The 13,144-nt window shown below is 43.0% G+C and overlaps 1 protein-coding gene across 6 annotated transcripts in view; it reads left to right on the top strand.

Annotated features, from left to right (window-relative positions):
- Positions 1 to 13,144, top strand: part of NQO2 (N-ribosyldihydronicotinamide:quinone reductase 2) — a 167,059-nt gene that overhangs the window by 78,800 nt on the left and 75,115 nt on the right. The window contains exon 2 of one of the 6 annotated variants that reach the window (XM_029590517.1): positions 7,977 to 8,038. The exons of 3 other annotated variants lie outside the window; for them this stretch is intronic. The gene's annotated coding sequence lies outside the window, so the exon portion shown is untranslated. Of the gene's footprint in view, positions 1 to 7,976; positions 8,039 to 8,256; positions 8,361 to 8,381; positions 8,679 to 13,144 lie in introns of those variants that run through there. 2 more of the 6 variants (XM_029590516.1, XM_029590519.1) reach the window with 2 other exon arrangements.

Below are 13,144 nucleotides of genomic sequence, written 5' to 3'. Positions count from 1 at the left end.
ATAATTTCAAGTTGAATAGGTGAGGGTAAAGGCTCTGTTGGGTGTATCCTCACCTTACCCTTACATTTAGGTGGCATAATAATATTTTTCAAAGAGAGAATTCTTGAAATTTTAACACTGATCTTACAGACGTCTGACTTATGCCGCCATCTTAACCAGAAGCAACATCAGGAAATATCTGAAATTTGGGAAAAATTGAATTCTTCAAGTAAAAAGATCTCTGAACTTGAGAAAAAAGATGAAAAAACTCAGGAATTCAAAGCATTGCTAGTAAAAGACCGAGAAGCAATGGCGAGACGTATTGAAATTTTGGAGAAAATAGCTAAAAGTTTAAATATTCGTATTTTGAATTTTCCACGCATAGCAGGAGAGACTCCATATATTTCACTTAAAAAGTTTCTTAGTGAGATTTTGGGTTTCATGGATTCTGATATGCCAGCTGTGAACACATGTTATTTTTTGCCTATTTCTAGAAGGGTAAATAGAGATTCCAATATACCATTCCAAGATGACTTGACAGATTTTCTGGAGCAGCCTGATTTGGTGGTAATGGATAAGGGAAAGTTATTAGTTTCTCTTATTACAGGCTTTGATGTTAATAAAATAATGAAAACATATTTCAGAATATATCATATAAAGTTTCATGATTTGAATGTTATAATATTTCCAGATTTGGCGTTAATAACGCAGCAAAGGCGAAAGAATTTCCTTGCTTTACGCCAAGAATTGATTTCATTAGGATATACGTTTTTATTGCGTTTTCCTTGTAAATGTCTAGTAAAAAGGAGAGATGAATGCAATATTTTTTTTTCTCCAGATCAGTTAGCTAGGTTTATAGATTCTAAAAAGCATCTTACATCATCCCCAGAGACATAACTATATGTACAGCAGAAGTCTTGAGTTATTGCTACTTAATGTTTTCCTTTAAAAATTGTATTGTATATTATATAATTCCCATATTCTACAGCCTGAGACTAGCGTCATTGACTGGTCAATAGGATATTGTCAATAGAAAAATATTCCAGAGAAATGATATAATAAGTAAATGTTGAAAGTGACATACCCTTTATTTTCTCTTATGAACTGGAATTGGTTTGAAAAAATTTGGAAAAGCTAATAAATAAAGAATTAAAAATAAAAATAAAAAGGAGATAGAGCAGCTTTTAAACTAGAACAAGGGGGAAAGCCAACAGTCACTCAGCAGTGCATGGTTCGGAGGAATGTATCCTTGAAAGATACTAATGAAACAGGAGAGTAAGAGTATAGTGATAGGAGTATACTACCGTCCACCTGGACAAAATGGTCAGACAGATGATGAAATGTTAAGAGAAATCATGGAAGCTAACCAACTTGGCAGTGCAATAATAATGGGAGATTTCAATTACCAAATACAATACTCTCTTAATAGAAAATCCCACGATTTGAAATGAACTATATGAAAACACGTGGTATTTAGAAATCTTTTAGAAAATAACAACGCTGTAGAATTTTCTCATATAAATTTAAGGACCATCATACCACTCCCAGTGCTCACAAGTTGAACTTGCATTTCATGCACTTTCACAGGGTCACATTTAATCAATTGGTCCAAGGAACTAGCATCAAAGTTCAATTATTTGTATTTTTTGTGTTTTTTACTATATATTTAAAAAGGGTTGACTTTCCTTATTTGTAGGTTGTCGGGGTTGCTCATCCCGTAGCTGTCGGAGTCACTTGTCCGATGCGCGCGTTTCGCCACACAAGCTGCTTCAGAGACATCCGTTTCAAGCTCTCCTGATCCAGCACTTCCCCTTGCTTTAGCGGGGATATAAAGCAGATCTTTAAACAATGATAATTCATGCAAGATGCTGCGGGTTCGTCAATTTTTCTAAGATATAAAATTTTTTTAGTTAAAATGAACTATAATTTCAGCGATTTCAATTTTATGAACAAACAACATTTAACGATGTATACTTGCAAGTGGGAGGGAGCAGGTAAACAGATTTGAACTCACCGAACGCCGACACAGTCTCCCTGCTTAGAGATTTCAGCAGTGAGGCAGCTCGGGTCGGTCTGATTTTTAAATGCAGAGGTTTTTGGCAATCACCTGACAGTCAAGTGATTCCTGATTTCGGCGGGCAATCACCAAAAATGGAACCATTCAATGTCTTTATTTAAACCACCAGGGATGACTGATTTCAATTGAAAAATCCACTTCTGTTCACATTGTCTTAATGACTGTATACGGTTCCCACCTCTCCAATGTTGATTAATGATTTCCAGCACAGTCCATTTAATATCATCAAACTCATGTTTAAATTCCTTGAAATGAGCGACCAGAGGTTCCTCAACTCGATTTGTGTTGATACAACACTTGTGTTCAGTGAGACGAATCTTGATTTTTCTTTTTGTCATGCCCACATAGATTAAGGGGCATGGACAGAAGATTGCATAAACGGCATGGGTGGAATGACAGGAAAATTCAGGCAATGCAATCGTCTTCCCCGAAGTTATAGTGATGTGAGACTGAGAAGATTTTAAAGGACAAAATTTGCATTTATCACAAACTTGAACTGGTTCAATGTTCAATATAGGTTTGGAGCAATTTGAGCGCACAACATGATCTCGGATGTTTTTGCCCAGAGAGTATGCAATTCGCAGGGGTTGATTGAATAAGGGATGGATTTGCTGAATGATCCTCCAATGTGTTCTCATGGCTCTGCTGATAGATGCCGGCAACAGAGTGTGCTTTAGAACCATGGTCTGTGGGTTTGATCCCGGCTTGGAATTTTTTGGCAAGAACAAATATTCTCTATTTGAATAGAGTGCACGCCGGTAAGCTTTTTTAACGCATTGTGTGGGATAGCCACATTGTAAAAAGTGATTAGCCATATCTTTTGCTTGAATTTTAAAATCATCTTGATCCGTACACAATCTCCTCAATCTGAGGAACTGACCCACAGGAAGATTAGTTTTGAAACTGGTTGGATGAAAACTATCAAATCGAAGTAGGTTATTCTGGTCATTTGGTTTCCGGTATATAGACGTAGCTAAAGAGGTGTCTTTTTTCTGGATCAATATGTCTAGATAGGCAATGTGGTCATGATGGTGCTCCATGGTAAATTTCAGACAGGGATCCAGGCTGTTCAGCCATATATGAAACTCCTGTAACATGGGTAGGGACCCTTCCCATATGACAAAGACGTCATCAATATAACGTTTCCAACATTTTAGATGGGGTGTCCAATGGCAATTATCTATATGTAGGGCCTCAAATCTGGCCACAAAAATGTTTGCCACATCTGGAGCCATGGCAGCTCCCACAGCTGTTCCTCGAATTTGTACGAGGAACAGCTATGGGAGCTGCCATGGCACTATTGCTCACCTCTTTACCTCCCTGACACCGTGGGGTAGACTGGCAGCCTCCGCCAGCTGCCGACAGCCTTCCTACTGCTCCCAGGCCTCCCGGGGCAGCACGGACGCCACCGACTGCCATCTTGCCATCGGAATCTCCTAGGCGCGCACGCACATGGGCCAGTCTTAAACACGTCATGGCGGGAACCTCGGGGGTGTCCCCTCCGGATGACATCATCCCTTCAGGATATTTAAACCAGCTGGTCCTGCTTACTGGTCCTGCTTACTGACGACTTGGCAAAGAGACCCATCCTTGCTAACTCTGCCTCACTCTCAGAGGAGTCCGTGTTCCTGTTCCTGCTTCCTCGCGTAAGACGTCTCGGGTACCCGCTCCTTGGGGGCCCTCTCCTCATCTTGGCTATCCGCTCCTCGGAGGGCCTAAGGCTTGGGACTTCTGCCTGCCTCGTACCTCGGGGATTCCCTGGAACCACCTCTACTCTTCTCGTAAGTACCCCACTGTGCAGACCTTATCTTCTCCACGGAGGACTCCCTCGGGCCTATCCTGCCCTGCAGGCCTTCACCAACTCTACCAAGGACCTTGTTGTGACCGTCGCTGCTCGACGCTCTCACTCTGCCCTCTTTACCTCTGTGGCGACTCCCTCCGGGTCTGATGGATGGCTGGCTGCCGCGGCGACTCCATGTGGTCTCCCTCCGGTGTCCCCGGACCGGCTCGACGTTGCAGATCCGCCATGTTGCCTGAAGACCTAGGGCGCACGCGCGCGCTCTGATTGAAGTACCAGCAAGAGCGCGAACCTCAGGGGCGTCCCCCTGAGATGACGTCATCTGCTTTCAATATTTAAAGGTCTCTGTTTTGCTAACAATCTGAGTTAGCAAGGACTCACTTCGGCTGTCCAAAGCTACTCTGCCTCCTCAGACTTACCAGAGTTACCCGCTCCTCGGGGGCCTCGCTCCTTTTCTTTCTTTCAGATTACAGATAGGAACCAGTACTTGCTCCTCGAGGGCCCATGTTCCTGGACACTCTGAAGATTCGCTACTGCTTGGAAGCTATCGCTGCTACAAACAATTGTGAGTTACCATCGCTCTCTCAGAGCTTCCCTGGAACCAGAAACTCGCTTCTCGAGGGCCTAAACCTTTCCAGCTCCTGAGCTTCCTTGGGACCTTATGTGAGTTTTGTCATCTAGTTCTGTTCATGAACTCTCCCTACTCTGCCTACTCACTTTCTACAGTTTCTCAACAGCTCAGCCATTCTGAATCGCTGTTCCAGTACCTGAGGGACTACAGCCCTGCTGGGCATATCAGTTCATTACTGCCACCTCTGGTGGTTTCAAAAACCTGTTTAATAAAAGAACTAATGTGTGTCTGTCTCCATACTCAAGCCTAGCTGGTGGTCCCTCTCAGGATATCCTCCCGGTGGCATGGTCATCTGCCACCGGCCCAAGGATTCACCTACAACTATATCAGATTCATTACAGATTGCTACTCCTTAGCAAGATGATATCTGAGACACTACAATTTTGCTACCTCACAGCTCCATCACAGAGCTTTCCTAACAGATTGCTACTCTTATCTGATTGCTCCTCCCATCAGATAGCAGATCTATACGCGATTGCTAACTCCTCCCTCTTTCAGGAGCCCGCAACACAGATTCCTAACAGACCACTCTAGTGTACCCTGCTCTGCGGACCATTACCATGTCTACTGAGGACTCTATTGGCGTTCCCCGCTCTGCGGACCACTATCATCTCTACTGAGGACCTCCTCCAGTATACCCCGCTCTGCGGGCTATGTTACTCTATCTCTTTAATAAAGACTCTAGACTGATACTGTGTCTGACGTTAGCAGAGACTCTGCCTCCTGACGGTGAGGCTCACGGGGCTCCTCCTTGTGGGCAGTACCACCTCTCACCTCGGCCCAAGGGCCCACACACACTAACTAATCCTAACATCATGTTAGCTAAGTTAAAGAACTGAGGAGGACCTTGTATGATGGCTGAAATGTGAGATAATCCCACACATGCTCAGAAGAGCTATTGAAAGCCCTAGAAACTGTGAAGTCATGCTGTTGACCATAGCATCACCTACCTCTGAGGTCTTCCATCATGTGATCCTTGGAGAACATCAGCTACAAGTAAGTAACATACTTTTTCACTCAATGCACAATCAAGCTGTGTAATTTGTTAGCTGGAAGATGTGGTCTAGGCATCTGGCACAGTAGGTTTTAAAAGCGGTTTGGACAAATTCCTGTAGGAAAATTCTATAAATATTATCAGCCAGATAGACTTGGGAAAACCATCCCTTATCCTTGGGAGTGAGCAACAAGGAGTGGATCTTCTGGGTACTTGTGATCCTGATTAGCCAGTCTCAGAGACAGGATGTTGGGTTCAATGGATCTTTGATCTGATTCAGCATGGCATATCCTATGGTCTTATGTAAATATTTTAGTTAAGCCATCATTACTATCTCATTACCATCTCATCTTCCTAGATGAGAGAACATACCAAGTAAAATTCAAAGATCAGATATCTGACACCTTTCAATGTAACACTTGAGTCTCTCAAGGATCAGCTCTCTCTGCTACACTATTCAACATCCACATGCTACCATCATGTAAAGTACTCATAGACCTTGGTCTAAACTTCTTCCTCTGTGCGGATGATCTACAATTTTATTTTCCACTAACAAACTCAACAGAAAACACAGCATCATTAATCACAAAATATAGGACAATGATAAATGAAAAACTATCCCAGCTTAAACTAACACTAATACAAAAAAACCTGAAATCATATGGCTAAATTGAAACCCCCAAAAACACTACCACCCACTATAGACCTAGGAAATTGCCAAATTAATCCATCGACGCAAGTGAGAGACCTAGGACTACAACTGGATGGAAACATAGCAATGAAAGGGCTTATCAGTAAATTGATAAAATCCATCTATAGCAAGTTGCGGATACTAAGCTGCCTGAAACCTTTACTAACTACTACAGACTTCAGAACTGTTCTACAAACACTAATATTTTCGAACCTTGACTACTGCAACTCCCTGCTCCTTGGTCTTCCTGCTTGTCACATAAATCCACTACAACTTCTGCAAAATGCAGCCGCAAGACTGTTATCTGGAGCCAAAAAATATGATCACATTACTACTACATTGAAAGCACTACACTGGCTACCAATTCAATCTAGAATCCAGTATAAAACATTAACGATCATATTCAATATCATTAATCTAAATAATAATGATCTGCTTGGAATACCTCTTAAACAACACAATCCCCAACGAACAGTGAGATCACAAAATAAAGGTCTCCTCTTGATCCCTACATTACAAACCTGTCACAAATGTTGCGCGTCCCGGCCACGCTAAGGCCACGGCCGGGCCTGCTCACCTTGCTCTTCCCTCTGGGGGCCCCAGTCCCTCCTCTCTGGCTGCTGCAGCGAGTCACCTGTGCCCCAGGTGACCAGCACAAGTACCTCTGGCTCCCTCCAGCTCCCAGGCCTCGTCGTGGCATGGCTCGCGACGGGGCTCTGCGGCCTCGGCCTCGGCCTCCTTGCAAATGTTATCTATCATTGAAATCCACAAAAAACTCCCCGACACGGGTCCATGATTCATGTGCCTTCTTCAGGGGGACTATTTCATAATCTTAGCAAGTCCTTTTACAATTGATATGGCTGCACATAGCATTTCTTTCATTTTCATATTGATAGGGAATTTATGTGAAGTTTGTTGTTTAGGGACAGTGTTGTATATCTTTACATTTGTGGCACTAATGTTAGAATTTTACCTTATTTAATATGGCCATTTTATTTTTCTTTGTCTCTATAGAATAACTCTTCATTGAATAAGATCCTATGAATTTAAGAACACCAGAGTTGTTTTTTTTTGTCTCTTGTCAGAACCCCATGCAGGCATCATACTGAATGCAAAGGATGAATATAACATAAACTATAGCCTGTGAAAAGAATGGAGTTCTTTTATTTTAAACAACAGGTGTGATCATAATTAAAGGTGTATACAAAGTTGAGATAACAAAGAAAGAAGACCTCGGAATAAAACAATAAGGATGTGCATGGAAAAATGGTTCATTTGATTCATTTTCAGATCAAACAAATATTTTCTATATTTGTTCCAGTATGCACATTTGTTCAGTTTGTTTTTGGAATTTAATGCATATAAAGCCAGATATTTAATTTTCTGCACGTAAAACATTATATGCACATATTGCCGAAAAATGATTAGAACAAATGGACATCCCTATAAAACAAAAAAAAGAGCAACAAAGTCAAGAAACAGGCAGATGTTATTTGGAGAAATCTAGGGCTGCTTCTTTAAAACTGATAACACTAATAATACAGAATTATACGTTTATTCATATTTATCAGAAGGTGTTTTTATTTGGGAGGGCAAGATACACCTTAAAAAAAAAACCTCTCTAACGAACTGCATGTGAAATATAGTAATACTGAAAGCTTTCAGGAGATAGTAATGATCTTGTGTAAGATAACATTAATTCACTGATGAAATCTCTCTACATGATGCTTGCTTGTTTAGAACTGTAGGTACAAATGCTTTCCAAGATGAAATTTATGAATCAATTATTTCTTGCTTTTTTGACAGTGTCCCTTGGGCACCCAGTCAGTCTCTTACCTGAGGAAAATTGAACTTGGCTGGTTGACTGAGTGAGTGAACAGGAACTTTCAGCACAGTCTCCCTGATTCCAATTCACTAGCAAATGCAGGATAGTTATAGCAAAAGAATAGCAACAGAATAGCAAGATAAAGACGACACCATTTTCTAAAATGAACACATGTTTTAGGAATCAAGCTATCTGGATTTTCAAGATCCCTTACCCAGTATAAAGCCATGGAACTATGATGAGTTGTTCTTGTTTCCTGGGGGGGAATGCTTTTCTGCAAAGCAAAAAAAAAAAAAAAAATCCTGGCTCAAGGAAGTGCACAGAGATTGTGGAGGTGCGGGTGAATGGAAGCAGAGGAACTAGCTGTAAGGAGCTGTTAAGTCATGCGGCATAATTATTCCATGAAAGGCGTTTCACTGTATACTGAAACTGGTAGTCAGGAGACAGTAGATGCAGTCTTTTTTTAAGTGTACTTTTGGTGCACAATTATGTTTAAGACATTTGGAATCTGAGGACTTGCTCGCAGTGGTGTGTAGCTAAAACACTTGTATTACATAGGGGGGCTACAGGTTTCCTGTGTCTTCTGTATAATTGCTGGAAAAAGACAAGGCTGGCTGGCATGTTGCACCTCGCAAAGGCAAAGATTTTATAGGCAGTGTTGTAGATCTGGTGCATCCCAAAAGGTAAATGGAATTGCTTGTTGCAGTCAAAATCACATTAATCCTCTGCATGCTGCTACTTTATTACAACCTTTATACATGTCAAATGTTATAATATGCATTTCTTCATTTTGCTTTTGAATTTTTGTTTGCTGTTCCTTAGGGGTTTGTCCCTTCAAATGTGACAACAGGCCCTAGAACATCAAAACACCTCCTATTAGGAAACTAGAATAAGCCAGGTTGATATAGATCCCTGCACAGAAACTACTCACTAGCAGAATACCTCATCTCTTTTATACATGCGGATTAGAGATAACTTAAAAATATAAACAAACGCACACAGTCTAACATACATATTCATTCTCACACACTGTTCACTGACAGACTTTCTCACGCTCACATGCATGTTATCTCCTCAGGCTCACACTTACGCTCTAGAGAGCATTCAACATAGTACATCCTTGTATTGGGAGGTGCGGGTTAGACTGCTACAGAAACTACACAATAGCAGAATAACTTGCCTAGCTACCCAGATGCAAAACACAGATTGACCCTTACCAAATACAGAACTGATCACAAATTAGAAATAGAAACAGTGAAACAAAGCTTAACTGGAAAACCCAAAATGGCAGACTCTGTCAAGAACGTAACACCAGAGAAATAAAAAAAAAAAAGAAAAAAAATGTTTTTCCTGTACTGTACACAATAGCAATATTCAAAGATGAACATTTCCCAAAAATAAGAGAAAATCAAATTCTTCCTGCTTTCTATTTCAGAGAAGCAGAACCAAGAGAGGCTGTCACCCCCTCTCCCAGGGGCGGATTGTGGGAAAATAGTGGCCCGGGGGATTTTTCTCCATACTGGCCCATGGCTACCCAATAACACATACAATTTGGTGAGTCACCAAATACAGAATAAAGGGACCATAAAATATACACAGAAATGCACAGACAAACTGAACTGGAAATCACAACAAGTTAGACTGTTAGAATGCAGCAATGGAAAAACAGAAAATACCATCATTCCTCATAAAACATCAAACAATAAAATCAAGAACTATAAAACAATCACAATAGGAAAATCATACTAAAAATATATATTTCAAAACTGCTGATGAATAGAACCTCCAGTAATTTAACTCACATACAAATTTTTGAAAACTTCCCTAACACCAATAAAATATTTCAAAAACAGCAGACATCAAATAATAATCAATAATTAAAACTAATAAGGATAGAAAAAATCCCCAGTTCTCCATACCTGGGAACCTTTAATTCCAGTCACCTTGAGATGGTCATGAATTAGTTGTTCTCTAGCACAGTGGTTCTCAACCTTTTTTCTGTCTGGACACACCTGACAGATGGTTTTTATATACGTGACACACTGAACACATGACTATCATAGGGCTAAATGTAAAAGTACAGTTTGCATCCACAGGAACCCCCCTGACCCATAATTATGGATGTAAAGCAGAATTATGACATTCCCCGTACAACTCACCTTACAAAAAATATATTCTGGTTCTAGTGTCATCTCAGTAATAGCAACACAAACTCCATCTACCAGGCTCAATAGCCCTACTTATGAAAAGACAGCAGTTTATCACTACTGCATGTCCTCTTGAGAAAATACAACAAATAAGGCTGATACAGTAAAATACCTCACCTCTGTCACATACACAGAACCGACCTAACATACTCCCAGGATCTGCAGTAATGCACATAAACTAATCTGCACACAGTTACACCTGTATTATGGAATGAACTCAACCAGTAACAACCCTATCTATGAAAAGGCAACACTACAAATATTAAATCAGGCCCTAAACACAAATACACCTCCTATTAGGAAAACAGAACTAGCCAAGCAGCTATAGATCCCAACACAGAAATAATTGTATAACTATACTAATAAGCAGAATAAATGTTTCAAAAACAACTATGAACAGAATAATATCCAACAATTAAAAACTCATAAAAATTATTTAAAATTCTCCAAACACCAATAAACTATTTCAAAACAGCAGACACATCACATAATATTAAATAATTAAAATGGCAGTCAATCAAGAAAAATAAACGTAAAAAGCCACCTTTACTAACCCCCTCCAGCAGCTCTCCAGTCCTCTTCCATGCAGGCCAGTAGCACACACCATAAGAACATAAGAACATAAGAAAATGCCATACTGGGTCAGACCAAGGGTCCATCAAGCCCAGCATCCTGTTTCCAACAGTGGCCAATCCAGGCCATAAGAACCTGGCAAGTACCCAAAAACTAAGCTGAAGCTCTGTACTCATGGTCCTCTTCCTTAGGGCCCACGCCCAGTCTCTCTGTCTCTCACACACACACACACATACCAGTTTCTGTCTTTCACACACCAATCGTCTCCCGACCAGTCTTTCTCTTACATACACACCAGTCACCTTCCCGATCAGTCTCTCTCTCATGCCCACACTCACGTCCATGCTATCTCACACATACCCAGGTTTCTTACTCCTATGCTAGCTCGCCACATGCACAGGCTTCTCATTCCCATAATCACTTTCTTTCTCACACACACACTCGTCATCTCCTTGACCAGTCACTTCCATTGTCTCCTATATACACACACACACATCACCTCTCTGACCAGTTTCTCTCAATCACACACACATGCTCTCCCTCATACACTTTACATAGATGATCTCAATCAAATGCTCTCACACACAGGCTCTCACTCACAGTTACACATGCACACTCTCAATCACACATACATTCTCTCACTTGCTGTCTTTCTCTCATTTCCTCCCCCCCCCCCCCCCCCCGAGCACAAATGGTAGCTGCAGCAGCCTCTTCCTCTAGCCCCCGCAGGCCAAGAAAGAAGAATCTCATCGGCCACGGAAGGCTAATTCTACTGTCTCCTGTGCCGATTTCTGGCTGCTTCTGATTTTGCTTCAGGCGCATGCTATTGTCCGGGGCCGACGCTACTTTTTGGTGCAGCATGGCTTTTTCTTCTTCCCGCGCACCCCACTGCACATCACTTCCTGTTCCGGGGCAGGTGCGGGAAGAAGAAAAGGCCCAGCCGCAGTTGCCATCCTCCACTAACACTGCTGCCGTTCCCATCCAGGCTTGAACGTGCTGATAGCCTGGGTGGCAACGGCAGCAGTGGAAGATTGTCCCTCTCACTCGGTGAGGGAAGATCAGCAGGAGACCGGTTGAGAAGAGCTACTTTGGAGGGAGGGGGTGGCCATTTGGTTAGGAAGGCGGCTTGAGAATGAAAGGAGCCTGCCGCAGAGGAAAGCTGTGGGAGCTGGGAGGCAGGCATTCAGCCCGTGGTGAGGCAGCGGCAGGAAGTGTGCTGGCTGCCGCTCGCTGGCAAAAACGCAAGCAGCGCAGGCGCAAATGGAGGCGGCGGGGCACGGGAGAAGTGCTGCGGGGAAAATTCAAAAGCAGTGTTTAGGGAAATTTTAGTATTACCGCACCAGTATCATGGGGGGGGGGGGGGGGAGAAAGAGGGAGACTATCTACAACACTCTCATACTAATGAAGTATTTATATCTCTACAAGCCGTAAAGCCCGTTAAAACGGGCTACATCCCTCTGTCTCTCACCTTCCCCTCATTCTCTCTCCCCTCACTCTTCACCACCCCCCTCCCCCACCCACTCCTCTCCACCCTCCCTCTCCTCTCACTCAGTCCCTCCCTCCCACTCAGTCCCCCCTCTCCCTCCCTCCCACTCACTCAGTCAGTCCCCCCTCTCCCTCCCACTCACTCAGTCCCCCTCTCCCTCCCACTCACTCAGTCCCACTCACTCAGTCCCCCTCTCAGTCCCTCCCTTCACCCGCCTCCATTTCCTTCCGACGCCGTACTCGCGACTCCTCGCAGCCCACACCCACCTCCATTTCCTCCCGGCGCCGTAAGCGCGACTTCCCGCAACCCTCACCCGGCTCCATTAACTCCTCCCGCTCCTGCCGGCAGATCTCGGGGGGGTGTCACTCCCGCGCGCGCGGCAGTGACCCCCCCCCCCCCCGAGATCTGCCGGCAGATCTGGGGAGGAGAAGTAGCGGCACCGCGCGCGCGCGGCGCCGCTACTTCTCCTCCCGCTCCTGCGGCCCCACCGCCATTTTTTTTTTCTGACCGACGTCCTTGCCCGCACATGCGCAGTAGAGCTGCGCTCTACTGCGCATTTGCGGGCCGTCGGTCACAGGCCATTTATAAGGTAGATAGGAGGGCCATCTAATAGGTCAAGGTGGTGTTGGTGGTGGTTTCGGGTTTAGGGGCCAGTTTCGCATGTAGAGTGAGACGTGCAAACAGCACACAGTACACCTTGCTGAAAATTTAACATCATTTGGAGTGAGGAAAGTCTCACAAAGATGAAATTTTGTACTATGTTATCTCACCCTAGCTTGATGGTAGAGTCCATCTCTTGTACAAGCTAGTTAGGAGCTGTGAACCCTTGTTACAAGTTTTTATGTCATTAAAATAAAAAGGAGAAACAAAGGGAAAAAAGCAC

This window comes from Rhinatrema bivittatum, chromosome 2 (assembly GCF_901001135.1).
Source record: "Rhinatrema bivittatum chromosome 2, aRhiBiv1.1, whole genome shotgun sequence".
NCBI lineage: Eukaryota > Metazoa > Chordata > Amphibia > Gymnophiona > Rhinatrematidae > Rhinatrema > Rhinatrema bivittatum.
The sequence above is the reverse complement of the archived record's forward strand: the minus strand, read 5'-3'. Positions and strand labels throughout refer to the sequence as shown.